This window comes from Lithobates pipiens, unplaced genomic scaffold, assembly GCF_037356315.1.
Source record: "Lithobates pipiens isolate NorthernLeopardFrog02 unplaced genomic scaffold, aLitPip1_a1.2 Scaffold_23, whole genome shotgun sequence".
In the NCBI taxonomy this organism is placed as follows: Eukaryota; Metazoa; Chordata; class Amphibia; order Anura; family Ranidae; genus Lithobates; species Lithobates pipiens.
Window position 1 is genome coordinate 42,994,989 of NW_027507785.1, and position 14,297 is coordinate 43,009,285.

General features: G+C 45.9%; 1 protein-coding gene across 2 annotated transcripts in view; it reads right to left on the minus strand.

Moving 5' to 3' along the window:
* Window positions 1-14,297, minus strand: part of ARHGEF17 (Rho guanine nucleotide exchange factor 17) — a 363,821-nt gene that overhangs the window by 159,337 nt on the left and 190,187 nt on the right. The window lies entirely within an intron of this gene.

A 14,297-nucleotide genomic window follows, 5' to 3' on the forward strand; every position in this document is an offset into this window, starting at 1 on the left:
CTTTCCTATTAGTTTTACAGAAAATTGATTTTGCCATATGCATTGCGTCATTCTAGTGGCTGATAGGAATATTAATTTCTGTAAGAGCCCATGGACCTCAGATGTGACGGTGAAGGCACAAAACAATCGCTGGCGATTTGCATTTATTTATTTTTTTTTGCATCTCAGGAACCGTTAGAACCCCATGGTCTCCACACAGTTATGCCCTGTACACATGATCGGATTTTCCGACAACAAAATGTTGGATGTGAGCTTTTTTGGCGGAAAGTCTGACCTTGTGTATGGTCCATTGGACATTTGTTGGCGGACTTAATGCCAACAAATGTTGGCTAGCAGGTTCTCAAATTTTCCACCAACAAATGTTTATTATCGGAACTTTACGATTGTGTGTACACAAGTCCGTCGTAAAAAAGTCCACACAGAATCAAGGACGCGCCGGAAGCACTCGGCCTTGTACAACTAGCGTTCGTAATGGAGATTACATGACTATAGAACTTCCTTTTTATCAGCTTGCCGTACGTCTTGTATGTTATCATGTTTGTAATTGTCGGCCAACATTTGTGTGACCGTGTGTATGCAAGACAAGTTGGAGCCAACAACCTTCAAACAAAATTCCACGGTTTTGTTGTCGGAAAGGCCGATTGTGTGTAAGGATATATTCACACTCATCAGCTGCATTATGTAGCATCAACGCACCATACATGCGTTAGCAGTGCCATTCAATTTCAATGGCAAAGGCACACCTCCAGTGCATGTGTGGAGGCGCAACACAATGCATGGTAACCCACTACCTGAAAAATTGATGCTGGGTTCATTTTGGTGCGTTGGCACCGTAGACACCACAACAGAACACCTAGGTGTGACTAGGCCCTTATGCCGCATACACATGACCGGACTTTGATGGACTAGGTCTTCCCAACGGACTTTCGGCGGATTTCTGTCGGACTGTCCGAATGAACGGACTTGGACACACACAATCACACCAAAGTCCGATGGATTAGAACGTGATGATGTACGACCGGACTAGAAAAAGGAAGTTCATAGCCAGTAGCCAATAGCTGCCCTAGCGTCGGTTTTCATCCGTCGGACTAGCATACAGACGAGCGGATTTTTCGACCGGACTCGAGTCTGTCGGAAAAATTTTAAACATGTTCTATTTCTAAAGTCCTTCAGATTTTTGGACAGCAAAGCAATCAAATTGTCCGACGGATTTGTTCTGTCGGACCTTTGCTGTCAAAATGTCCGCTCGTGTGTGCACGGCATAAGGCTAAGTTTCCCGCAGTGCATTTTTGGGAAGAGGTGCAGGGATTTTTGGCTCGGTAGACTTCAATGACCTGCATCAAAATGCATGTACACGCGTTTGTGGTGGAGTTTTGTGTTTAACAACTAGCCTCCTTCTCCTACGAAAACAAAAACGCAGAAGCATGAAAACGCATCAATCGCACATGTATAGGATGTATGTGAAGCAGAGTTTAGTGTTTCACCTACATTGCAGACACTTCAGGTATGGATTTTGCCCCCCTGGAGTTCTCCTCCATCTGACCATACATTGGCTCTAGAACGAGGAATAACAGCAAAGCTCCAATGTGACGTTTGTTTTGTGTGACGGGCGTGTCGAGATAATACGTTTGTGGATAGAAGAGACGCCTGAGAGTCTCCATAATAATGTATCACCTCTATTAAGGCAGCTCTGTGATGGGAGGAGGGGGAACCACAACATTCTCCACTCTGCACCAAACCACAACCAGGATCACTTGACTACACCGCTCAATCCGATTGTACAAATGTCTGTACTTGTATCCCATATCAGGCTGAAAAATCTACCTGACATAACGGATTATGAAAATAGTTGTCCGCTAGTACGCCTTCCATACATGTCAGTGTACACAGTGCAGCACACATACAGCTCAGTACACTGTCCATACATGTCAGTACACAGTGCAGCCCACATACAGTATACCAGTGGTTGCTGTTGTCAACCCCCAAACCCCCCCCCCCGGTTGGGTCACCCGAACCAAGTTGTCGTCCGCACCAGGGCTGTTGGTTGGTAATCCAGCCCCACATTTACCCCATCTAGGTCGGGCAAGGCTCATACGAGTGGTGGGTTCCGCCGCGTCTCCTCTTCCTCCTGTGCATCTCGGTGGCTTTCACTGCGAGTCTCCTCCCTCTTCCTCCTAGGCGTCCAACAGGATGGCCTGTCCTTTCAGCCAATTGGATGTCGGGTCTCAGGACCCGCTTCCCGATTGGCCGGGAGGAGGATCAGTGTGAGAATAGCGAATATTCATTTGCAATTGACACACAATTGGGTGGGCTGGGGGGGGGGGGGGGAAACACAGTGCTCTGTGCCCCCCCAGCCCACCCTTTTTTGAAGCCTATTAGAGCCTCTGGCTCTAATCACATGCTTAAAAAAACAAAAAAAAAACACCTCGTTGGAATCCATGCGTCCAGCATGTAGATTAGGAGGGCGGACAGCACAGTGAAGCACACATACAGCTCAGTACACCATCCATACATGTCAGTAGGAACATGTGAAGATGTGAGGAGCAATGCCTTGTGGGACATGTAGTCCCAGACAGCAGAAGAAAGTGATTTAAAGTGGTTTTAATGGCAGAATTCTTTATTTTACCTTAATACATGCAATAACTATAAAACGAATCAATCAGCGCTGAACACAACAAATAAGTGAAAAATTAAACAATTAATTAAAAAACATGCAGCTCGAATACTATAGGTCAAAATACCAAATCCCACATTACAAAGTAAAAAAGTAACAGTACAGCGCATAAATAAATAATCTAAGTGAATAAAAAAGTGACACTCTATTAGTGCATCAAAACACAAAAGTCCATAAATTTAAAGAAAAATAGAGATGTCAGAAAAAATATCCGCTTGTGCAATGTGCCTTCAATCGACAAAAATAAGTGATGATGTGATTCCTTCACCAATAAGCAAGATGGACTCTCACCTCAAAATATGGACCCCTGATTTAACAGACAGGTCAGAAAACGCATGTTCCCATCATGGGTAACTCACAGCATTCAGTAGATATAGCGGTAGTGCTCAAAGATTGAATCCTTTTCAGTATCCTCAATTTAATATGATTCCATAAAAAACATAAAGAACAAAATCTAGTGCTCTCTGTTTCCACAAATTTATTTAAAACAGAAGTAAAAGAGATACACTCACATTCTGGTGCACTGATCTCCAGTGCTGAGTGCTGGGCATGAAAACAAATGTATCACAACGTCCATGCATGGATCAGTATAGCAGCTTGCGGATGACGTCACGGCTTAGGTCACGTGGTCCGTACGCGTTGCGTCCCCGAAAGTAGGCGGGACTTCATCAGCGGCAACGGCGTGACGTCGGACGGCCGCTTTTAAGCTGGTATACTGATACTGAGCCAATGAAAAAGAAGATAGTGCGCAAGGCAATTTCACAGAGATAACACACATCAAGCGTGACTTGGCTTCCGGAGTCACGCTTGATGTGTGTTATCTCTGTGAAATTGCCTTGCGCACTATCTTCTTTTTCATTGGCTCAGTATCAGTATACCAGCTTAAAAGCGGCCGTCCGACGTCACGCCGTTGCCGCTGATGAAGTCCCGCCTACTTTCGGGGACGCAACGCGTACGGACCACGTGACCTAAGCCGTGACGTCATCCGCAAGCTGCTATACTGATCCATGCATGGACGCTGTGATACATTTGTTTTCATGCCCAGCACTCAGCACTGGAGATCAGTGCACCAGAATGTGAGTGTATCTCTTTTACTTTTGTTTTTAAATAAATTTGTGGAAACAGAGAGCACTAGATTTTGTTCTTTATGTTTTTTATGGAATCATATTAAATTGAGGATACTGAAAAGGATTCAATCTTTGAGCACTACCGCTATATCTACTGAATGCTGTGAGTTACCCATGATGGGAACATGCGTTTTCTGACCTGTCTGTTAAATCAGGGGTCCATATTTTGAGGTGAGAGTCCATCTTGCTTATTGGTGAAGGAATCACATCATCACTTATTTTTGTCGATTGAAGGCACATTGCACAAGCGGATCTTTTTTCTGACATCTCTATTTTTCTTTAAATTTATGGACTTTTGTGTTTTGATGCACTAATAGAGTGTCACTTTTTTATTCACTTATACATGCAATAAGGCAAGAAACCTTCTGGGTGCAGCTCCCCCCAGCCCCCGGTTATACTTACCTGAGTACCATCTTGATCCAGCGATGTGCATGAGAGCAGCGGCTTCCCCCCCCCCCCCCCTCATTGGCTCACACAACAGCAGGAGCCACGCTGTGTGTGTGAATAGACAATGTCCGTTCACAGGAGCGTCTTGCTATTGGGGGTACTCAGCAGGAGGTAGGAGCAGACAGCGCCTGACCCAAAAGGAAGAAGATCGGGGCTGCTCTGTGCAAAACCATTACACAGAGCAGGTAAGTATAACATGTTTGTTTTTTTACATTAGTACCTTTAGAATAATTTTAGTCTAAAAGGCAGAAGTTTTTTTACCTTGCTTCAGGGGCGCTCCATATTATACTTTGCAGCTTGCTATAGGGGTGCTCTGAAGGCAGGAGGAGCAAAAAGCACCGATGGGGGACCCCAGAAAAGGAGAATCAGGTCTGTTCTGTACCAGATTCAACCTCTAATAGTATATACATCTCTTCTGTCTGTTATTCTCAGAGGGGATTAGATATTTTGTTCCCCAACCATATACAGTATCTCACAAAAGTGAGTACACCCCTTACATTCATGTGACAACAAATTACACTTTGTTGTTATGTAAAGTAGTGAGTGTACAGCTTGTATAACAGTGTAAATTTGCTGTACCCTCCAAATAACTCAACACACAGCCATTAATGTCTAAACTGCTGGCAACAAAATTGAGTACACCCCCTAAGTGAAAATGTCCAAATTGGGCCCAAAGTGTCAATATTTTGTGTGGTCACCATTATTTTCCAGCACTGCCTTAACCCTCTTGGGTATGGAGTTCACCAGAGCTTCACAGGTGGCCACTGGAGTCCTCTTCCACTCCTCCATGACGGCATCACAGAGTTGGTCGATGTTGGAGACCTTGCGCTCCTCCACCTTCCATTTGAAGATGCCCCACAGATGCTCAATAGGGTTTAGGTCTGGAGACATGCTTGGTCAGTCCATCACCTTTACCCTCAGCTTCTTTAGCAAGGCAGTGGTCGTCTTGGAGGAGTGTTTGGGGTCTTTATGTTGGAATACTGCCCGGTGGCCCAGTCTCTAAAGGGAGGGGATCATGCTCTGCTTCAATATGTCACAGTATGTTGACATTCATGGTTCCCTCAATGAACTGTAGCTCCCCAGTGCCGGCAGCACTCATGCAGCCCCAGACCATGACACTCCCACCACCATGCTTGACTGTAGGAAAGACACGCTTGTCTTTGTACTCCTCACCTGGTTGCCTCCACACACGCTTGACACCATCTAAACCAAATAAGTTTTCTTGGTCTCAGACCACAGGACATGGTTGCAGTAATCCATGTCCTTCTTCCTCTTGTCTTCTGCAAACTGGTTGTGGGCTTACTTGTGCATCATCTGCAAATCCAAATCTGCAGAATATGAGCCCTGATTGGTTGCAGCATTCTATGGCACCTTATTACTTATGTAAATAAAGAGCTAAACAGGTCTGTTTAACAAGACAATGACTGAAGCTTGCCACAAATGTACAATTTTTTATTTATTTTTTGTTTCGGCTAGCATGAGGAAGGGTGAGACTCTGTCTGCATCCCCATAGAGGAGTTTCATCCCTCCATTTTTCCTGTTTACTGTTATCATATATATAAAAAAAAAAAATTGATATATATATATATATATATATCTATATATATATATATATATATATATAGCAATGAGAAATCCAACATTTTAGAGATGTCCCCAGAATAGAAGACGAGGGAAAATCTTCAAATAATGACACCAACCCTGGGGACAACTGTCTTAAGGTAAAACTTATGCCGCGTACACACGATCGGAATTCTCGTCAGAAAGAGCTCTGATGGTTTTCCCATCGGAATTCCGCTCAAACTGTCTTGTCTACACATGGTCACACCAAATTCCGAGGGTCAATAACAGCGCAACATATAACACATTCAACGGCACTATAAAAAGGGAAGTTTAATGCTTCCGAGCATGCGTCGAATTGTTTCCAAACATGTGTCGGAATTTTGCATGTTGGAGTTGCATGCACACGATCAAAAAATATCAGATAGAAAAGTTTTCCGTCAGAAAAATTAAGAACAGGCTCTCAATCTAAAGGCCGTCGGAAATGCCGAAAGAAAAAAGACCGATGGGCATACACACGGTCGGAAAATCCGATGAAAAGCTCCCATCGGACTGTAGCCATTGGAAATTTCGGCCGTGTGTACATGGCATAAGGCTCTATTTAGACTTGTGCAGCTTGTCATACAACTTTGGACACCAAAGTCATATGACAAGTCATTCCCATTTTTTCCCAAATGATAACCAATCATATATGTGCGCCTTAAAGTTGCAGTGACTTCAAAATACTTTGGTCCGACTTGAGGGCCATAGACTTCAGGGTTAATCCTCAAAAGTTGCATGAAAGTCATACCTGAACCTTATACAGTGCAACAGTTGTTCATTATCACTGGTCAAAGCCAAAGTCATACCTAAGTTGCACTTTGAGGTGCAACTTTGGAGTGCAATTTTGATGCAAATTTGGTTGGATGCAACTTGGATACGGTTTTGACCAGTTTTTTTCTCCCCTGTTTTGGATAGAGTAAGGAATAGTACCATCAGTGTCCCATTGGGGAGATTTCTCTTCACTTCCTGTCCCATAGCAGGAAGTAAAAGGAAATCCCTCCAACGTGAGGAAATCCCTGGATATCAGGGGAACTAGTGTCCCTAGATTTCCCTGTTCTGGGCACAACCCAAAATTTGGGATTTTCATTTTCTTTCAAATAACACCTGCTGCAACCAGTATGAGCGGCTCCCACCATCCCCGTGCCCAGTTCCCGGGTCTGCACATCGGCTGTGACCAGTATGAAGGGCTCCCACCATCCCTGTGCCGAGTTTCTGGTTCTCTACATTGGCTGTGACTTGTATGAGGGGCTCCCACCATCCCTGTGCCGAGTTCCTGGGTCTGCACACCTGCTGCAACCAGTATGAGGAGCTCCCACCATCCCTGTGCTGAGTTCCCATGTCTGCACATCGGCTGTGACCAGTATGAGGGGCTCCCACCATCCCTGTGCCGAGTTCCCATGTCTGCACATCAGCTGTGACCAGTATGAGGGGCTCCCACCATCCCTGTGCCGAGTTCCCAGGTCTGCACACCTGCTGCAACCAGTATGAGGGGCTCCCACCATCCCTGTGCTGAGTTCCCATGTCTGCAAATCGGTTGTGACCAGTATGAGGGGCTCCCACCATCCCCGTGCTGAGTTCCCAGGTCTGCACATCGGCTGTGACCAGTATGAGGGGCCAACACCCTCCCTGTGCTGAGTTCCCAGGTCTGCACACCCAAAATATCCACAGAGCATCCAAGAATGTGCCTATTAGGTAGACTCACTGTTTAGGGCTCCATTCACACTTGTATGGAGTGCGAGTTTGAAGCAACTTTACACTCTCTGGCACTAACGTCTCAAAGTAGTAAATGATCCTTTTCCAAGCCGCATAGATCCGAATGGGTGCCACTGAAAACAATGGGCTGCAACTTGTCATGCGACTTTATGTGTCCAAAAGTTGCATGACAAGGCAAGGCAAGAGTAGCATCTCTCACATGTCTGTCCTCCAGGGCTTCCATTCCCATCCCGAGCCATGGACTTGGAACAATTATGTAGCCAGTGAAGGTATCACCACCTCCTGAAAACGGTTTTACATCTTTGACTACTACGTAGTGTAGAAAGGATAAACATGACAGTCCCAAATTCTAAATCCAAAACAAGCCGGTGTCCTATCATATACAGTCCCCCATCGGATAGTGACCGCTGGGTACTGCGCATGCGCAGTACACAGCACACACATATTCCGAAAATACCCGAAGATGAACGGCGCCTGCGCCGTGAGTACAGGTTCTAGCCCCACCATCCAAGTGGACATAGAGTTGGAATAAAAAAGAGCTGAGCACGAAGCGCGGCGAGCGAAGCGCGGCGAGCGAAGCGAGCCCGCGAGGGGTCCTTTCATTTTCCCAGCCCTATGTCCGCTTGGATGGTGGGGCTACCACCTCAACTCACGGCGCAGGCGCCGTTCATCTTCAGAGATTTTCTGAAGCTTCTTCTGTTCCGTACTGCTCAAGCGCTGCGCATGCGCAGTACGGGGCAGACACTATATGATGAAAGGACACTATATGCCAGAACACAATGCAACTCTATCCTCACAACATCAATAGATATACCAGGGCTGACCTCCTAAAAATTTAGCTGCCTGGCTGTGATGTCGATCCCCTGTTTCAGCGTTCTCAGTCACTGAGCCGCAACAAGTATACAAATCAAGGATGTTGGCGAGGTGGTCAGGAGTCTTTATAGACATGTTGGCGAGGTGGTCAGGAGTCTTTATGGACATGTTGGCGAGGTGGTCAGGAGTCTTTATGGACATGTTGGAGAGGTGGTCAGGGGCCTTTATGGACATGTTGGCGAGGTGGTCAGGAGTCTTTATGGACATGTTGGAGAGGTGGTCAGGAGTCTTTATAGACATGTTGGCGAGGTGGTCAGGAGTCTTTATGGACATGTTGGCGAGGTGGTCAGGGGCCTTTATGGACATGTTGGCGAGGTGGTCAGGAGTCTTTATGGACATGTTGGCGAGGTGGTCAGGGGCCTTTATAGACATACTGGTTCTGGGTCAGGGAATCAAAGGATTAAAACCGAGGTACAGCAGAAAGTCACCAATTGTGGCTTCCATTTTTTTGTGATCGTCTTCCTTTAAAGTAGAACCCAACCTGAACGTTTACTTGTATTTTATTAAAACATTTTTTTTTTTTTAAATAAAATTACCACTTCCTGTCTACATGCTCTCTGGCGACACAGCTGAACGGCATTTCCCAGGATGGGTTTTCTCATGTTTACAACAGTGGACCATACCTGTATAACATGCGTGGCCACTTGTAGTCTCCATCAGAAGCCCGTGTGACCAGGGCCGGGACAAGGGGTGGGCGGGGGGAGCTTCCCTGGGCGCAATGGTTTGTTGCAGGGATGGGGCGCCCTGACCCTAACCCTGAAAAAGGAAGTGGGGGGGTGCAGTTTGGCATCTTTGCCCTGGTCTGGGCACTGCATGTGACAACACAGGAGCACAAGTGGGAAACTGGGGACAGAGCGGAGGGATCGCCAGCTCGCCAGCTATAGCTATTGGGTAAAGCAGACCTTTCATGGCAAAGGGAAGATCCACTTTTTTCAAGACCTCTACCCCCCCCCCCTCCCCCCCCAACACAAATGGTTTTAAGAAAGGGAGCTGGTAAGAAGAAAAAGTGGACCTTCCGTTTGCTATGGAACGCCCACCTTAGTCCTCGCAGCACCCCAAGCAGCTGTACCATCCAAGCCGAGCTCTTAGGAAGCGTTCAGGACTTGGTTCTCAGATGTTGATCTATAGCAGACCGGCAGCACTGGATATGGAGAGAAAAGGATGGAGATTTTGCCGTAGTGCTCCTCTAATCCCAAATTTCACAGCTCAGATACATTGCATGAACATTCGCCCAGAGAATCGTTAGTAACACCATATGAGTAAGCTGCGGTGGGTGAGATGAAGAAGGGCAGCCATGGAACCTGTTGCACCCAACATCATCCCCACTTTTGCCGATCAGCATCCCCCCCCCCACTCACAAAAACACCTCCCTCCATTGCTTCATCACCTCTACGTTGCTCTGAGCGGGCCCGTCGGCCCCAGCGTCCTTGTCCTGCACCTCTTCCATGCTGTCCCCTGGCGACGCCACTTCCACGCTGTCCCCCATCTCTCGCATGTCCTCCAGCGCAATGGTGAACTGGGCGAGCGTCCTCACCATCTGCAGCATGCGGGGCTCCTTAATGAACGGACAGTCGTCGCTGATGAATTGGGGAGGGGGGGGGGGATAAACAGCTTGCTTAAAAACAAATCAAAAATAGAAAAAACTCCCCCCTCCCCAAAATGTAAAAACAAATCTAGAAGAAGAAGCAATGAGGCCGGGGTGCCGGGAGCTGGCAGCGTCTTAGAAGATCATAGCCCGGATGATGCAGCTTGCCTCCTCCTCCTTTGCATGGTGGATGTTTTCCTCCCTCGCTCGCTCAGTTGCTCGCTCTCCAGCAGGTGTGCGGCTGTCTGCAGCCTTGTGTGTGTGCCTTCTGGTGATTAGCAACACAGAGGAGACACTGAGCAGACAGCAGCAGTCGCTGGCAGAGCCGGCCAGGATTAGCAGGGCTGGAGAAGCACGTTAACGCTTTGGCTGGAGGGCTCGGCTGCTGCACAGATCGTTACCTGCACATGGGCAGAGAGCGCCTGCTGCGTGATTATTCATGGGGGGGGATTAATCGTAGGTACAAAAAAAAAAAAATTATATTTTATATATATATATATATATATATATTAATAATAATAATAATAATGAATTACCCCCCCCCCCCCCCACACACACACACACACACACACACACACACACACACACACACACACACACACACCTACTACTACTTTACCCGAAAGGGAATGACATTTTTTTATTATTATTTATTTAATTTTTTTGATATGTGCGAAGCGCAATATTTTTTGATATGTGTAAATGCGCATTTTTTTTGATACATGTGAAATGCCAAATTTTTGATACGTGCTTAGCGCAACATTTTTCATATTTGCAAATGCCCGATATTTTTGATACGTGTGAAGCCGCAGCATTTTTGATGATATGTGTAAATGCGCATTTTTGATACTTGCTTAGTGCAACATTTTTCATACGTGTGAACGTGCAAAATTTTTGATACATGTGAACTCGCAGCATTTTTGATATGCGCAAATGCGCCTTTTTGATACTTGCAAATGTGCACCATTTTTGATACTGCGAAGTGCAACATTTTTGATACACGCAAATGAACAACATTGATGCGTTTGAACGTGCAACATTTGATACATACGAACATGCAGCATTTTTGATACGTGCGAAAGACACAAAAATTTTTACATGTGAAAATGCGCAACATTTTTGCTACTTGCGAAGTGCAACGTTTTTGATACGTGCAAATGCGCAATATTTTTTGATACGTCCGAAAATGCAGCATTTTTGATATGTGAAAATGCGCATTTTTGATAAATGCAAAGCGCAATTTTTTTTTATACGTGCTACGCGCAACATTTTTTGATACATTCGCGTTCGTTACTTGCAAAGCGCATATATCAGAGATATGCAATTAGCGGACCTCCAGCTGTTGCAGAACTACAAGTCCCATAAGGCATAGCAAGACTGACAACCACAAGCATGACACCCAGAAGCAGAGGCATGATGTGACTTGTAGTTTTGCAACAGATGGAGGTCCGCTAATTGCATATCCCTGATATATATGATATGTGTGAATGCGCAACATATTTGAGAATGCGAAGTGCAACATTTTTGATACATACAAACACGCAGCATTTTTGATACGCGATACATTTTTTTAATGTGCAAATGCACATTTTTGATTACATAAGTGCGACATTTTTTGATACCAGTGTTAGTTTTGGCTACAGCTCTCACTGGCAAATGTGACAATCAATATAATAAAGCCAGACTGAACTCAGATTAAAGCAGCTAATTACATTTCAGGTGTGTCAGAACAAAAAAGGTTCTGAAAGTCCTTTCCTTTAGGCTGGGTTCACACCACAGCGATGCGGGAACGCCACGAATCCGCGGCGTTTTCCCGCATCGCATGACTCCCGCCGGCAGTTCACACTGCCCTATGCGAACGGCTGGGAGTGTCAATGAAATGTTAATGACACCCCCAGATCCGTCCGCATATCGCAGTGCGATCTGCAGACTCGCACAGGAATCGGATCGCATGGTGTGAACACCCATGCGATCCGATTCTGTTGCGGACCAAAAAAAGGGTCCCGTGCGAGTTTGCTGCGGGAGCGATGCGAATTCAGCCATACTATCTGTATGGCTGAACTCGCATCGCTACGGAGATCGGATGTGATTTGCACTGCAGTGCGGGTGCGAATCACATCCGGATCTCCCCCCGCAGCAGTGTGAACCCGGCCTTAGGCTGCATTCACACTTTGCGATTTGGAATTGTGAGCAGAAATCCTACATATCCTGCGCCTCTCTATGCAGCTGCAGCACTCTCTCATCTACACTAGACATGTGCGATTCGTTTTGTACGAAACAAAAATTCGTACGAATCCGAAATACGAATTTTTATGCATACGAATTCCGAACGAATTACGAAATTTTGTTTACGAATTTCGGATCCAAATTCATAACGATAATTCATAATTAACGAAAAGTTAATGAACCTAAAAGTTAAAAACCCAGGAAGTCAGCACAGCACAGGGATGGTGGGAACCCTATGGGAAATTCTACGCTTACGAATGTCATACAAAAGTTCATTAATGAATTTCGGGTCCAAATTAACAGAAACATGACTGGCGTTTTGTTCACCAATCAGAGGAAATCAGCACAGCACAGGGATGGTGGGAACCCCTCATAATGATAAATTCATCAGAACGAATTTTCGTTATTTAATAAATCTAACGAAAATTAGTATTTTGTAAGAATCCGAATTGAATTTCGTACACGAATAACGAAATACCATTTTTTTTTCCATACGGAACAAAACTAATTTTTTTGACGGTGCCCATGTCTAATCTACACCTCCTCTGGTCTCAGCATTCAGCAGACTCGAGAAGCTGACTCCAGCCTCTCCTCTGATCCTCCTCCAGACCCTGTACTTTCTGCTTCACAGCTCCACCCCAAGCTTCTTCCTGGCAGCAGCACAAAGTAAATGGGGTGCCCTGTGATGTAACGAGAGTGGGGAGCTCTTGGCATCTGATGGTAGGGGGAGGTTCGCTTGACAGCTAATGAATACTGGTGTGTCCGCTCTTCCACCTTCTTACATCCCAGCTCTGACCAGTGCTCAGATCCACAGGCTGACAAAGCCTCAGGTAACACGACTCACAAGAGAAGAAGTCGGCACTCGGAAAGACATCCAACAATGGTCATCTTTTGCAAAAACCTATATAACAGCTGTAAAACAATCAATGCATTTCGGCCGTCAGGCCTTAGTCATGGCCACTAAGGCCGGACAGATGAAACACATTGCCCGTTTTACCCTTCTACACATGTTTTCGTAATAAAGGATAACCATTGTTGGATCCCGTTCCTAGCGACGACTTCTTCTGTTGTGGCTCTTGACAAACAAACAGTCTTACAGAGACAACAGGCGCTTTAAGGGCAACCATAACGCTAAAGCAGCCCACAATAAAATGGAGTTTGACACCCCTGGTGTAGGATCTGTACAGATAAGCTCCTAGAGCAGGGATATGCAATTAGTGGACCTCCAGCTGTTGCAGAACTACAAGTCCCATGAGGCATAGCAAGACTCTGACAGCCACAAACATGACACCCAGAGGCAGAGCATGATGGGACTTGTAGTTTTTTAACAGCTGGAGGTCCACTAATTGCATATCACTGTCCTAGAGGAACAAGCAGCACAAAGAGCCAATCGGATGGCTTACAGGAGCATTCTGATAGAAGGAGAGAGTAACGTGAAAGAAAGATGATGTAGTCACTGTGCTGCTTCTCCTTTCACTGTCCAATCACAGGGTGAAGCTGAAGTCCAATCACAGGGTGAAGCTGAAGTCCAATCACAGGGTGAAGCTGAAGTCCAATCACAGGGTGAACCTTCAACTGAAAAGTCAGGGTTGTCCCCTGCAGTAAGTTTTAAAATGGTTAAGGAGTGCCGTTGGGTACTCCTGCTGTTGTGAAACTACAAATCCCATCATGCCTCTCCCTCTGGGAGTCATGCCTGTGGCTGTCCGAGGTTTGCAATGCCTCATGACATTTGCAGCTTCACCACAGCTGGAGTGCTGAGGCTACCTACCTCCAGGGCTGGACTAAGACAAAAATCTGGCCCTGGACTTCATCCAGACTTTCACTTAAAATTTTGCAAACACACACACACAAAAACAGTATATAAACTATATGCAATTGTGCAAAAAAAAAAGCCTCCCCCTTACATCAGGGTCCCCAGAGAGCCCCTCATTTTATCAGGGACCCCAGAGAGCCCCTCATTTTATCAGGGTCCCCAGAGAGCCCCTCATTTTATCAGGGTCCCCAGAGAGATTCCCCCTCATATTAGGGTCACCAATGAGCCCCTCCTTAC